The sequence below is a fragment of the Rutilus rutilus genome (assembly GCF_951802725.1).
Source record: "Rutilus rutilus genome assembly, chromosome: 8".
In the NCBI taxonomy this organism is placed as follows: domain Eukaryota; kingdom Metazoa; phylum Chordata; class Actinopteri; order Cypriniformes; family Leuciscidae; genus Rutilus; species Rutilus rutilus.
In genome coordinates, this window is record NC_140222.1 from 931261 (window position 1) to 947960 (window position 16700).

A 16700-nucleotide genomic window follows, 5' to 3' on the forward strand; every position below is an offset into this window, starting at 1 on the left:
GTGTAGATTTGATAAAATTACTGTGCAGATTTTTTCAAGAATTACTTTTTGCTGCTGATTTATACACTCAATAAGTTTAATAAAAATACATAATAATACATTTATGTAATATTTAAAGGTGTTAACCGTAATCTTACACTGCAAAAATCAGAAGTTTACATGAAAACACTGTATATTTCCCTCCATTGTCAAAATCTAACACCCGCAAAAACACAGATCGTTAGCGCCTATTTTACCGCATTGCTATGCAAATTAGCTCGCGCACGTTCTTACATTAAGTACAGAATTGTTCTCAGTTTAATGCACATCTTAATGATTGAAAATGACTTATTTTAAAAACGTAATTCAAAGACTGAATGTCTAGTTTGGCGGTTAGTGTACCCTGTGATTCTATAGTCTGCATTTATTTTAAACAGACAAATAATCATCAATTAACTTGTACTTTTGACAATAAAACAAATATATATTAATCAGAGTGTGGCTTATTTTGTTTACATTTTAAGTGTTTTTATGATAAAAATGCAATACCCCACCCATTGGTATCACTATGGTATTTGGTACGGGGCCCAGCAAGATGGTTTGTACCCAGGGCCCAAAATTTGGTGCTACGCCCCTGGCTGTGGTACAACGAGCACACTCGGCCCTTAAGAGAGCAGCCAGAGGAATGGAGCGCAACTGGAGGGAAACAAAACAAGAGGTATTTCGCATTTCATGGAAAGAGAGCTCGATTGCATACAGAGAGGCCTTAAAAGCTGCTAGATCTGCTTATTTTTCAACCCTATTAGGGTTGTTCTGATTCCGATACTAGTATCGGAAATGCCGCAGATACCAATAAAAATTCTGGCATCGGTATCGGCGAGTACATCTACCCATGTACCGATCCGATACCATTTTATTAAACAATCATAAATTAAACGCAGTATGAGTATTTCAAACTGAACCAACCAGCCAGTAAAACGGCGACATGTCTCATATGCCATACTGCAATTTCGAGGCACAAATATTAGCAACACGGTTCGTTGGACCATTTTTCCTGCCGACCAAAATTTCGTTATTTCAAATGTAGGCGCGCAGCAAGCGCATAATGTAAGAGACACTGGCGCCCAACATCAAATGTCAAACGTAATGAAACGGAACAAAACTGCGCTACTCGTTATTTTGTGTTTCACGGACCATTAAACAGTTTGGAACAATGCAGCGCGAGCCGATCTTGATCAAGCTACACTGTTACTACACAGTGCTAAGAGATCCAGTAAAGAAAGCATTTGAATTCGCCACTGAAGTAATAACATCGCTGCAAAATCTAGTGAGCATTCACATTTCTCCGTTATTAACGGATCAAACAGCGCTGACGTGGAACCAGAAATATTGTGCTTTCAAATAACGTTAGGTCGGTTTTATTTTGACATTATTGTAAGGGTGTGGCCAAGAACAGGCAGGACAGGCAGTGAATAGATTGGATTTATTTCTCCAAAAAATTAATTATATACAGGGGCAGATATAATTAAAGTAATTTCCAAAAATAAAGTCCATATAAAAATCAAAGACTTAAGATGGAAATTAACTGAATCTAACAAAAAAATAAAACAAACCTAGAAAATAAATCTCCCCAGTTAACAAAATAATAAACAAACACTAAAGATCAGCAGATCATGATGTTACTGTGGCTGGATAGATCTCCCCTCTGAGATTCACCACTAGATATACTCTTTAGCCTCTACCAAACAAAAATAAGAGGTAAATATCAAAAGAAAGCGTTCCCCAATTAACAATAATAATTACAACAAAATATACACTGTATCGTACCTAACATAATGCAATCAAATAATTGAAGCACAATACAAAAACTACTCCAAACAAACAGAACAAAATGAAACTGAATGAAACTAAATAAAAGATTCCCTCCGATTTGGATTACGATGGTACAGTCCAATTTCCTCCGGAACAGTACAAGTTTGGAGGCTAATGCCCCGCCTCTCCCTTTGTTTCCTGACACATGGAATGCGGCCGTTCACTCCATGGACCAGAAGAATCTAGGACTCAGGTAGAGTTTAACAGCAAAAGAGAATATAAGTAGTGTGCACCCTTCTATATATTCAAACTTTAATAAACCGTTTACTCTTTAATAAACTTGATAACTTGTCCTGTGGTTATTTCTTATCCTAAGGGAATTTAAAAATAAAATAAACCCTATTAAATTAAACTTCAAAATAGACTTCAAAATAGACAATTTCAATCATGGTAGAGTTAAATTGTGAAGTGAGCTACGCACCCGTCACACTCTCCCCCACCTCCGGTTCCTCGCTCACATGGCGGGAAAGGAAGTCAGCAGTAAGGTTCTCTCTTCCTGGCCGGTGGAGAACTGTAAATTGATAGGGTTGCAGAGACAAATACCAGCGGGTTATCCTGGCATTAGTGTCCTTCATGTTGTTCAACCATTGGAGTGCTCGATGGTCAGTCTCTAAAGTGAAATGCCTGCCCAAGAGATAATATCTTAAAGAGTCCAAGGCCCATTTCACTGCTAAGCATTCCTTCTCAATAGTGGAATAGCGCACTTCCCTAGGAAACAGTTTACGGCTAATATAAGCCACAGGGTGATAGTTTCCCACTTCTCCCTGAAGTAGCACTGCTCCTAGTCCAACTCCTGACGCATCGGTTTGTAAAACAAATGGTTGATCAAACCTGGGACTGTGCAACATTGGGCTTTCCTGTAGAGCTCCTTGAATGTCCTGGAAAGCTCTCTGGGCCTGCTCCGTCCACTGAATCTGGTTTGGGCCATTCTTCTTAATCAGATCTGTTAGGGCAGCAGCTCTAGAAGAAAAATTGGGCACAAATCGACGATACCACCCAACCAATCCGAGAAAAGACCTCACCTGTTTCTTGGTCTTAGGTAGGGTACAGGACTTAATAGCTTGCACCTTCCCCACTTGTGGCCGGATGACCCCATTCCCCAGGACATACCCAAGGTATTCAGTCTCTTTCTTTGCCAGGGCACATTTACCAGGGTTGATTGTCAGTCCCGCTTCTTGAATGCGTCTTAAAACCATCTGCAAATGCTTCAGATGCTCTTCCCACGTTTCACTAAAAATCACAATGTCATCAAGGTAGGCTGAGGTAAAATCAGACAAGCCATGCAATACCTGATCCATTAGTCTCTGGAAAGTGGGCGGAGCCCCATGCAGGCCAAAAGGCATAGTCTTGAAATGATGCAGACCCCAAGGAGTCCGGAAAGCAGTCAATTCCCTGGATCTGGAACTCAAAGGCACTTGCCAGTAACCTTTACATAGATCAACAGTGCTCAGATATTTTGCATTACCCAGGCGTTCAATTAATTCCTCAATACGAGGCATTGGGTACGAGTCAAATTTCGAAACTGAATTCAAATATCGAAAGTCAATACAAAATCTTGTAGTTCCATCCTTTTTAGGTACTAAGACCACAGGACTGCACCATTCACTTTTGGAAGGTTCAATCACCCCCAAAGAACTCATCAAGTCCAATTCCTTTTTAAGAGCTGGAAGTAATCTTTCAGGTACACGATAACTCAGTCTCTTTGGAACTGCATCTTCTTTCAAGATGATGTCATGCTCTACCAGCTTTGTTCGACCTGGCTTCTCCTGGAACAATTCAGGATGACACAGAGACTGAAGTTGCTGTTGCTGGGACTCAGAGAGATGATCTAAATTGAGCACTGCAGAATTCTGAACAGGAACAACTGCTCTTCCACCTCTTCCTCATCCTTCACAGACCGAATCAGCAGACATTCCTTCCGAGGGGACCATTCTTTCAAAAGGTTCACATGCAGAATTCTCTTTGAACGGGCTTGTCCTGGGGTTGAGATCTCATAAGTTGTAGGGCCTAGTTGCTTGAGTATTTTAAAAGGCCCTTGCCACTTGGCTAACAACTTACTGGACCCTGTGGGCAACATCACAAGCACTTGTTGACCTGGAACAAATGAACGAGTTCTTGCAGACTTATCATACCAGGATTTTTGTTTCTGCTGAGCCTCTGCCATATGCTCTTGAGCTAAATTTGTCATTCCTTGCAATTTCTCATGCATTGCCACGACAAAGGATGCAACATCTATTCCTTCCCCCTCTCCCTCCTCACCGGCCCAGGTCTCCTTTAACAGAGACAGTGGTCCTCTCACATCGTGGCCATATAACAATTCGAAGGGTGAAAAACCGGTTGAGGCCTGGGGTACTTCACGATATGCAAAGAGCAAATAAGGCAACCATTGATTCCAATCTGCACCGGTCTCATTGATGAATTTACGGAGCATACTTTTGAGGGTTTGATTAAACCTCTCTACTAATCCATCCGTTTGAGGATGGAACGGCGTAGATTTCAAGCCCTTTATGCTCAATAAATGGTAGACTTGCTTTAAGAGGTTTGAGGTGAAATTGTCCCACAATCAGTCAGTATCTCTCTAGGAAATCCTACCCGAGAAAACAATTGAATCAAACAGGTAGCTACTTGCTTAGCTCCAATAGTCCTCAAAGGAAACACCTCTGGATACTTGGTAGCATAATCACTCACCACTAGCATAAACCTATGCCCTGCTCTACTTTTTTCAACTGGACCAACTATATCCATAGCAAGTCGTTCAAATGGGACTCCTATAACTGGAAGAGGATGAAGAGGAGCTTTAGAGGGGAGTCTATTAGAGGTCAACTGACACTCAGGACAGGTTTTACAGAATTTTACAACATCAGCTCTAAGGCCAGGCCAATAAAAATGTTTCTTAATTCGAGCCAGCGTTTTCTGCCTACCCAGATGACCTGCCCAGGGAATGGAGTGACCCAAAGTCAGGACTATATTTTGAACTGCCTTAGGTACCACCATCTGTAAACCATCTCCCTGTTGTCGATACAGCACGTTCTCTTGAAGAACAAACCTCTCTACTACTCTACTCTCTACAGACTTCACACCTTCTCTCTTACCTGTCTGAGCTTGTTGATACAGTGAAGACAAAACAGGATCAGTTTGTTGCAGCTCAGCCATATTACTGGGAATCTTAAACCCAATCAATTCATCCAGCTTTCCACCCTGTACCTGAGCATCAGTTTCCACATATCTGTACTTCTCTTGCCTTCTCTGCCTTCTAGATTTCCTTACTTTAATTGGACCAGCTTCCAACTCAGCATCAAAGAATGGAAGACTCTTAAAGGGTTCAGACTCATCCATAGACTGCCTAACCTGAGCTCGGGTCATCACCATACTACAAACAGAGTTAAAAGGCAAAAGGTTCAACAGCAGAGGAAAATCTTGCCCTAAAATCACAGGATACGGCAATGTTTCTACTACCCCTACTTTCAACAAATAGGGTTGCTCTTGTACCACTACCTGCACTTTCACTGTAGGGTAAATCTGCTCCTCACCATGAACGCATCTAATGACAACACTACCTTCATTCTCTTCGTAATATTTTGGCACCAACTGACTTTCCACTAGCGTCTGCATACTACCAGTGTCTATTAATGCATTCACCTTTTTCCCATTCACTTCTACAGGAACAGTCAGGCTTTGAGGTAGAGTCAACTTTTCTGTTGGTACAGAACATATTTGGGAAATCTTAACAGATAGCTTAGGACACATTGGCTTTTTATGCCCTTCCTGTCCACAATAGTAACAAATGGGCACCTGACTAGACTGAGGTAGAGGCCTAGAGAACTGACTATCTATAACCTTAGGCTTCTTACTAGAGGAATTAAATTTACCTTCACCTCGACCAAATGTTGACGAACTCCTATTTTCCCTATTCCCCCTTTGAGCAGAATACCAAACTTGGGAACGAGAGCGAGCAGCTACAAAAACATCAGCCAAGGAAGCAGCCTGAACAGCTGTACCAGGGTTGTGTTCCCTTACCCATACCTGCAATTCTGGTGAAAGCATTCTCAAATACTGCTCTAAAATAATCACTTCCCCCACAGCTTCTACAGTCTTTCCCTTTGGTTGCACCCATTTTTCATAAAGTTCTCGAAGTCGTACATAAAGTTCTTTTGGCGTTTCATCAGGCTCGATCCCTAATGAGCGGAATCTTTGACGGTAAGTTTCAGGATTAATGGCATACTTGCTTAATATGGCAGACTTTACTTTGTCATACTCCAACGTCTCCTCAATATCCATGTGCACATAGGCACTCCTAGCCTTACCAGTCAATAAGGGAACTAACTGAAGGGCCCACTCACTTTTTCCCCACTTACAGGCCAGAGCAATGCGTTCAAAAGTGGTGAGAAAATGTTCAATGTCATCTGAATCTTCCAATTTCTGCAACTTGGGCTCAATCATACCTCGAACAGGATCTGGAGCAAGGGCCACTGAGGCATTGGACCCATTCTCCGGCATCTCGGAAGGAGGATCAGGACCTAACAAGCCTCCAGGGTCAGGGGTAGTGCGAATATCCACTTCCTCCCTGAGAAGGTTAAATTGATGCTGCATCATTTTCCAGCGTTGCTCCTGCCGAGCTGCCTCCCGCTCCATTTGGGCCTCTTGTCGTTGCTGAAATTCCATATTCTTACGAAACATCTCCGCCAGGTCCTGCACAGTCAGCTGCCCAGGATCATCAGCCCTCTGAAGAACTCCAACTGCAGCTGGCTCATCCACCAACTCCTCCACCGACACTGCTTCATCTCGTTGCTTGAACTGTGACAGTTTCTTTGGAGCCATATTGACACTACTCAGCACTGTCCTTTACTGGCACATCCCACCGCTGCCACCATTTGTAAGGGTGTGGCCAAGAACAGGCAGGACAGGCAGTGAATAGATTGGATTTATTTCTCCAAAAAATTAATTATATACAGGGGCAGATATAATTAAAGTAATTTCCAAAAATAAAGTCCATATAAAAATCAAAGACTTAAGATGGAAATTAACTGAATCTAACAAAAAAATAAAACAAACCTAGAAAATAAATCTCCCCAGTTAACAAAATAATAAACAAACACTAAAGATCAGCAGATCATGATGTTACTGTGGCTGGATAGATCTCCCCTCTGAGATTCACCACTAGATATACTCTTTAGCCTCTACCAAACAAAAATAAGAGGTAAATATCAAAAGAAAGCGTTCCCCAATTAACAATAATAATTACAACAAAATATACACTGTATCGTACCTAACATAATGCAATCAAATAATTGAAGCACAATACAAAAACTACTCCAAACAAACAGAACAAAATGAAACTGAATGAAACTAAATAAAAGATTCCCTCCGATTTGGATTACGATGGTACAGTCCAATTTCCTCCGGAACAGTACAAGTTTGGAGGCTAATGCCCCGCCTCTCCCTTTGTTTCCTGACACATGGAATGCGGCCGTTCACTCCATGGACCAGAAGAATCTAGGACTCAGGTAGAGTTTAACAGCAAAAGAGAATATAAGTAGTGTGCACCCTTCTATATATTCAAACTTTAATAAACCGTTTACTCTTTAATAAACTTGATAACTTGTCCTGTGGTTATTTCTTATCCTAAGGGAATTTAAAAATAAAATAAACCCTATTAAATTAAACTTCAAAATAGACTTCAAAATAGACAATTTCAATCATGGTAGAGTTAAATTGTGAAGTGAGCTACGCACCCGTCACAATTATGAATAAAATTGCTGCCCTCAAATGTTAATCTGAAATAAAATAAACCTTTGTTTATAACTACTACAATATTACATTTCATTTTTTTATAAGGAGCTGTTTTTGTTTTATGTCAAGTATAGCTCCATCATTGCTCAAAGTAAAAAATCTAAGTTTTCATTTAAAAAAAAAAAGTTAATCAAGTAAATTTCTCTGCCAATTCTTTCTTTTTGCTGTATTGAAACCGTACCGAACCGTGACACCAGTGTATCGTATCGTATCGAACCGAACCGTGAATTTTGTGGACCGTTACACCCCTATTATTCATATCATTTTTTAGATTCCTAGATTTATTTGCTGCACTTTTTTATACAGTTATATTGTAAAACTAAAATACCTTTTATAAAATAATTCTATCAATTCATACAGGGCTAGTATGAATTGCAGCTGTATAGATACACACCCATGTATCGGATTAGTACTCGGTATCGGCCGATACCCTGAGTCCAGGTATCGGAATCGGTATCAGGAAGGGAAAAAGGGTATCGGAACATCTCTAAACCCTATTAGAAGAAAATAAACATAATATTTATTTGAAACAGTGGCTAAATTAACGAAAAATAAAGCTTCAAGCCCAGAAGTTTCTAAGCAGCACAGCAGTAATGACTTTATGAACTTCTTCACTTATAAGTTTGATAATATCAGGGAGAAAATTATAACCATGCAACCGTCTACTACAGTATCGCATCAGGCAGTGCATTGTAGTCTCCCTAAGGAAAAATTTTATTCATTCATTGCTATAGACCTTATGCGGCAGAGAAACGAGGGCACCGCCATCTTTAGAAAATTGTCTTTGAACTTCCGTTTTTGCAGTCGCTCTGTATATTTCTATGCCATTGCTGTCCAGGAGTAATTAACATTTGAAGTGGATTTACTTAATGAAAAGTTAACGAAAGTTATCATGAGGATTGTAATGTTTGAAGCAGATGTCTTACCAAATGTCAGTAGACTGGAAAGATTTTAAAACGAGCCGTGCATTCATAAATACGCAAGATTGCTGTGAAAATACAGACCGGAAGTCAAAAGACAACGAGCCAGCGCTGAAAAGGGGCGGGGCTACATAAGGTCTATAGTAGAGAAAAATTCACTAAACTCGTTAAATCATCTAAATCGACAACATGTATGTTAGACCCTATACCAGTGGTTCTCAAACGTTTTTGGTAGCGCCCCCATTTAAACCTTTAAAAAAATCTTCATCTTTGTCATTAGGATACGTACCAAAAACTTTTAAGCTGGTTATGATTAAACCGCTTGTTAAAAAAACGCAACTTGATCGTACAGAATTAGTCAATCACAGGCCGATCTCGAATCTCAAATGTCAAAGATACTAGAAAAGGCGGTATCCTCACAACTATGTTCCATTTTAGAAAGAAATGATATCTGCGAGGATTTCCAGTCAGGATTTAGACCGTACCATAGTACCGAGACTGCTCTCATTAGAGTCACAAATGATTTGCTCTTATCATCCGATCGTGGTTGTACCTCGCTATTAGTGTTACTCGATCTTAGTGCTGCATTTGATACTATTGACCACAACATTCTTTTAAATAGACTAGAAAACTATGTTGGCATTAGTGGAATTGCATTAGCATGGTTTAAATCATACTTATCTGGCCGTTATCAGTTTGTAGCAGTAAATGAAGAGATCAGTCTTATCAATCACATGGTCAGTATGGCGTACCACAAGGCTCAGTACTAGGACCGTTGCTGTTCACTCTGTACATGCTACCCCTGGGAAATATCATTAGGAAGTTATGCTGATGATACTCAGCTCTATATTTCTTCACGCCCTGACAAAACTTACCAATTCACAAAATGAGCGGAATGCATAGCTGATATAAAAACGTAATAACGTAATAACCTAGAATACTGTCTAACACTTGATGGCTGCTCTGTCAAGTCTTCGTCATCGGTTAGGAACCTGGGTGTGCTCTTTGATACCAATCTTTCAGTTGAAAGTCACTTGTCAAGTATCTGTAAAACCGCATTTTTCCATCTTAAAAATAAATAACGTCATATGCTCTCATTGACAAATGCGGAACAATTAGTTCATGCGTTCATGACATCAAGGCTAGATTATTAAGCCCTGCACTCTTAATGAACAAATTAATTCAATTCAATTCAATTCAAATTTATTTGTATAGCGCTTTTCACAATACATATTGTTTCAAAGCAGCTTTACAGAAAGTGAATTAAATTACATCTGGTCCAAAACGCAGCAGCTCGAGTTCTTACCAGAACCACGAAGTATGACCATATTAGCCCGGTTCTGTCAACACTGCACTGGCTCCCTATTAAAGTCAAGTCAAGTCACCTTTATTTATATAGCCCTTTTTACAATACAGATTGTATAAAAGCAGCTTCACAGTGATAACATGAAAATAATACAACAAAGTTTGTTTCTAGAAGAAAATTGCGTCATCGTCCACCCATAATAAGGCAGATCAATAATATTGTTGAATATTAAATGTCCCAAACTAAGCAAGCCAAAAGCCAAGGCAACAGTGGCAAGGAACCAAAACTCCATCAGGTGACAGAATGGAGAAAAAAACCTTGGGAGAACCCAGACTCAGTCGGGGCCAGTTCTCCTCTGACCAACGAGCGAACAGTGTATGATTATGACCCAGGCAGCATTACAGGTCAGAAGTCAGATTGGTCGTGTCGATGAGGCCTTCACAGGGCTGATGAGGCTGGCACTTCAGAGATACGTCATGGATGAGTCCAGGTGCAGGTCTACCATCTGATCTGGATACGGCCGGGATCCGGCTGACTTCAGTAAACAGGGAGGGACTGGTTGACACTTCAGGACTGCGTTGTCATCGTGTCCAGGCGCAGGTCCTTCATTGGATCTGGATACGGCCTGGATCCGGCGGACTGCGGTAAACCTCGGATAAACAGAGGGACTAATATTAGCGTAGACGCCATTCTTCTTATGATGCAACAAGTACAAGTTTATGGGGAGTGTTCCCGGTTCCAGCTGACCTAATCTATGCAGCCTAACATTGAATTATAGAAGTCTATAATGTGTTATGTGAATGCTAGGGCCTAAAAACCCTTTGGGCCTAAAAACCCACAATTGATGTAGGCTAGACGAAATTGCGTGGCAGATATAATGTTGTAGCCGCGTCTGTTCCGATTGGTAAAATGTTAAGGCTACTCAGTTTTGTGGTAACGTTAGCCATGTTCTTCATGTAACTGTTACCGGCCTTTTGACAGCTTCGGCTGAAGTTGTCCTTGTGTTAATTGTCGTGTAATAACTTCTGTATGACCTGGCAATAAACATTTTTGTAAGTGTGCCTAATGTGATTGGCTAAACTGATTTTATTTCGGGTGCGGATCAGGTGTCGGTTCTATTTTAAGCGGGTCGGGTCGGGTGCAGATTTTAATTAAATTAATTAAATTAATTAACGGGTCGGATGCGGTTTTAAGCACTGTGGGTACGGGCGGGTGCGGATTTACAAAATCGGACCTGTGCAGGACTCTGTCTTGCATCGCAGGAGTGCTATACAAAAACGGTGCTGTACAAAAACGTAAATTAAAGTTCGCCTCAAAGTTTTTTATTTGTGTATTTATTTAATTTGTATTATTTCTTCCCCAAGCTCATAAAATAAATTTGGGTCGCACATAAATTGACAGGGTCGGTCGGAAACCGGAACCAAACAAATTTTTTTTTTAGGCCCAGGTCAAAGAGATGTGTTTTTAGTCTAGATTTGAACTGAGCTCCGCAATACTTGAGCGAGCTCTTAACGCATTATAGTCCTTCACGTCTATTGCGATCTCAAAATTCCGGCCAATTGATAATACCTAGAATGTCAAAATTGACTGCTGGTGGTAGATCCTTTTCCTATTTAGCACAAAAACTTTGGAACAATCTTCCTAACATTGTCCGGGAAGCAGACACACTCTGTCAGTTTAAATCTAGACTAAAAACACATCTCTTTGACCTAGCATACACATAACACATTATAGACTTCTATAATTCAATGTTAGGCTGCATAGATCAGGTCAGCCGGAACCGGGAACATTTCCCATAAATCCTGATGTACTCGTTACATCATAAGAAGAATGGCGTCTACGTTAATATTAGTCTCTCTGTTTACCGCAGTCCGCCAGATCCAGGCCGTATCCAGATCTGATGAAGGACCTGTGCCTGGACACGACAACACCGCAGTCCTGATGTGTCAACTAGTCTCTCCCCTGCGAAGGTCTTCCTCCCTTTACCTCTCTACAGATAAAGCGTTGTCGGGATAATTCCGGTTTGCGTGGCCATGGATATGGATATGGTCATGGATTCTATATTTAGCCTCATCCCATACCTCATCCGTCAGGCAGATATTAAGGTCCAGTTGCCAGGAATCTCTTTGTGCATTAACAGAAGTGGATAATAATGATGTAAGTTTTATATATAAGCTAGAGATGGTGCCTCTTTGCTCTGGGTCGTCAGGAAAAACTGGGTTTCAATAGGGTTTGGATCAGGAAGGGAAGGAAAAGAAATAAAAAATTTACGTGTAAAATCACATACCTGTAGATATCTGAAAAAGTGGGCTTTAGGTATTTTAAATTGAGATTCTAATTGCACAAAAGACAAGAAGCTACCATCAGCAAAAAGATCTTTACATGTTACGATACCTTTTTCTTGCCAAAGCAAGAATGCCTGGTCATTTAGAGGTTGAGTGAATCTCAACAAAAAAAAGTTAACATGTACTGCGTTAGATTAAACTGAGAAGGGTCATAGCACTTGCATATTGTTGTCCTACTGTTAGTTTAACTGCTTCTATTGTTCTTATTTGTAAGTCGCTTTGGATAAAAGCGTCTGCTAAATTAATAAATGTAAATGTAAATCTATGATTTCTGGCAACTGGGGCACAGATTGAACCCCTCTGCCATCCAAAATATTTGCGAATTAGGAATCTAGTTCCATACCAAAGGGTGCAACGAGTGAGAGTCTAGGCCTAGTGGTAAGGGTGAGAATAGGAGGGCTGAGAGTGAGAAAGGAAGGCAGGCTGAGGATTCTATCCGGACCCAGTCTGGTGAGTGGTTTATGAAACCCGGATCTTGCCAATAAGTCAGAGCTCTTAGGTTACAAGCCCAATAATACAATTGAAAATTTGGGAGAGAAACTATTTTAAAATCGTAAACAAATAGTTGCGATAGTTAGGTGAATAGGTTTTTTCTCTCAGCCCTAGTAGATAATAATACAGATGATAAAGAAAAACAGAAAAACAAACTCAGTGTTAACAGATAAGAGGAATGTTCTGCAGGAACACACACATGCACTCCGGACACAGTAACCTATTCCTGTCTTTTCTTTATCCAGTACATGTAAGAAACGCCTTACATTTATATTAAATTATACACTATCATCACTTTCCAGTTACCACTCTCATAAAATATTACATGTCTGTCCAACAACAGATATTTCAGCAAAATGGATATTTTTTGCACTGATTATTAATTGTCTCTCTCTCTTATGCATCCCGCCGACAGTCAGGACGAGCCTTCATGCAAAATGGAACTACTTGCGTGAATATGTAACACTTACAGATATGGATATAACCGTAAAATTTAAGTTTTGCGCCGAGGAAAAATATCACACATTAAACAGCACACACATCTGTCAAAGTGCCTGACAGATAAGCCATGTTAAACATTACGCTAATGCATTACTTTGAAGCTTAAAATACAGAATGCTCATGTTTTGGGCAGCTTGGATAACGCACCTTTCCAGCAGCAGCTCACTCTGTTCCCTCCACTATTTTTAGATGCATTTTGTCCATAGCAATGCGTTATTCAAAGCTGTAATTTGACGTGACTGGCGGACGTTTTCTGTGCACGGTCGGCAGACGCAACTAATCGATAATGACATTTCGTTGTTGATGATTTTCATTATCGATTATTATCGATTTTATTGATTAGTTGTTGCAGCCCTACAGTTTTCTTTTACATGGGATTGTTATTGGACACTTTTGCTCACAGAACAATTAATCATCATGGCTAAGGCAAATACCTTTTTTACAGTGGCATCATTATCTGAAAAGTCCAAGACGACTGATGTTTTAGCCAGTGTAACAACATTACTGAGCGCACCTTTGAGTTCCATGAAAAGAATGTGTGCGTAGATGTGTGTTAATGTATATTTATTCTCAAGCTGTTAGACTGGAGACACTTACAGTACGGTTCTATAAAAGGACGGCATACATCAACAAAGTTCTGTTAGCGGGAGGAGCAAAGAAAATTAAATCAGAAATGGAAACACTTTACAATAAGGTCCCGTTATCAACATTAGTTATTTAGCTATCATGAATCAGCAATTAGAAAAATATATATTTGTATAGTCTTTATTCATCTTAATAAGCACAGAATTGTTGATTGCGTGTTCATGTTGGTTCACAGTGCATGTTAACACTCAAATAACAGATAATGTTTTGCAGAAAAAAAATCATTTTGAAATCAATATTAAGATTTATACATGCTGTAACAGTACTGTTCAGTATTGAAGTTAGTTCATGTTAAATAATGTAGTTGCTGTTCCATCTTAAAACTTAGAATGTTACTGAAAAAAAATTTCCTACAAAATAAATGTAAATGATTAGATAATTATTTGCCATTCAAATGAGAGAGAACTCCATTTCAAGTTATTACCAAATATATAATCTGACAAAAGCACTCAAATGTATTCTAATGCTCCAGTTTGCATCCCAAAAATATCACATGGTAAATGCCTAGTCTAAGTGTAAAACTCAGGTTTAATCTAAATACTACTAGAAATTCAGAATGACTAATAGATGCCCAAATCACAAGACCCCATCTGTCCTCAAAGACAAATAATCCCGAAAAATACTACAGGTACATTCTCATCACATGTATTAGAAACTCTGTAAACAAACTGTAGAACCAATTTTCCTTGAGTCAAGCACATTACTTCTCTGCCTAAAGATTTACATCTAGTTGTGAATTCTCCTAAGGAAAGCACTTGAGCAAGAAAGCATCCAAAGGGCCAGAGAATGTCTGTATTATCGATTACAAATGCAAAAAATACATATTTTTTTAAAGAAATATTACCTGGCCAGTTCAGCTGTGTCCCACTACTGTATGACAACAACAGGAAAGCCAAAGAATGAATCAATGCAAGAACAGCATGCCTGCAAACCAGCTGTTGAATAAAAGCACCTGCTAAATGAATAAATAAAGATAAACACTAATGTAAAGTCTTTCATTATACTGACCAAACAAAGGAATGACCAATAATAAAGATTAAATTAATCAATAGCTTGCTACAATACTCTTAGAAATATGGGTGTCCGAGTCGGAGTTGATTAAAGCGAATGACCATCTTGATATCAAACTTTCAACTTGACACCACAATAATGATTGTGACCTTTGCTGACAAATGGCAAAGCCCTGATGGCATTGCTGACCGGCCAGCTATATTTGTGGAAAGTCCTAATATGACCACCCTTAGGGAAAGATGCTTTTTTATTGAGCACATGTCCCCTTCTTATAAGGTGTCAACACCTTAGAATTTATTCCACAGCCTCCTGCCATCATTTCAAAGAAACTAAGAAAGCCTGTTGGACACATTGCATTGTCCTTGCAAGGAAAGTAAAAGGACATGGGCAGGATCCAAGGCCAGGAACACGGCACACCCAACGCCACCCAATCCTGGAGAGCTCTGAAGAAATCAGGGCCGCTTTTTCATGATGCATTCATGCAGTCGTGCCTGATTACAGCTCAGAACCGTCACACAAGACTTGCTGATCATGGATGCAGTCAGCCAATCATCATCAATTCACTGTAATTTTACAAAATGGGTTTTACCATTAACTGAATATACCACACACTCACCCTGGTCTCACTTACAACAAAACTGACCAATATTTAAACCTCCTAATTGCCTTGACATCTCCGAGTCACTGCAGCACAACAACTGCGGTAAATGCAATATATCTAGACCTAAGTCTGGAAAATAAGTCATATCACATCGATATATATAGCCCAGCTCTAAAACTTGCTCTATGGTAAAGTGCAAAGGCATTATAAGCATAACAGTAAAGCCGATTTGAAATTGTGTAGTATGAAAAGCACTATACAAATAAATTTGACTGTAATATGACTACGACTCTGAGATCAACAGCATTTAACCACAAATTAACAGACACCTGATGCCCAATAGACTAGCACAGCCATTAGTAGAGTGTAAAACTGAAATAACAAGCTGGAAATGAGCAGAGAGATGAGAGAGGACAAATTAAATGCATGGCCAAAAACAAAGTTTGCATTTAGTCCAAATAAGAAATCATACGCTTTAATTCACAATATTTGCTATGCCTCTTATTTATAAGCTATTTCTATTATCCACCTGATTAGGATGTCTAAAAGAGACCCCTATATACATTTGACAGTAACACTTTATTTTGATGGTCCAGACATTCTACTTACTATACGTAACTTGTCAACTACATGTCAACTAACTCTTATTAGAGTATTAGTAGACTGTCTGCTTAATACCTGCTAACACTTTATTTAGAACAGACATTCTACTGACTACAAGTTACTTTACAAGTACAACGCTATAACCTAACCCTAACCTAGCAGTCTACTAATACTCTAATGAGAGTTAGCTGACATGTAGTTGACAAGTTACGTATAGTAAGTACAATGTCTGGACCATCGAAATAAAGCGTAACCAATTTGACTTAAAATAATATTAAGAGCTGTGGCTGTGCTGGTAAATGTGTTTTTTTTTTTAAATGTCTTTTATTAATTTGGAATATGACCAGGGAAGAAAATACACTTCTAAAGTTATGAATGATGAAATTGACTAGTCTCATACCTTTTCATAGGTTTGTCTACACATCATTATTCTGCCAGATCTTGTCGCAAGGCCTTCAGCAAAAGTGTCACCATATGCACAAGTTCACACAATGACAACTGTTGTGCCCAAATTTGCTGCTTTGTCACATGAAAAGCTTTCCAGGCTTCTGGGAACAGTAACCCAGTGACATTTGAGAGCTTCTCCACGGCTAAACTGGGCTCTACTGTAGTGCCAAGGCACTTGAAGAAGATTA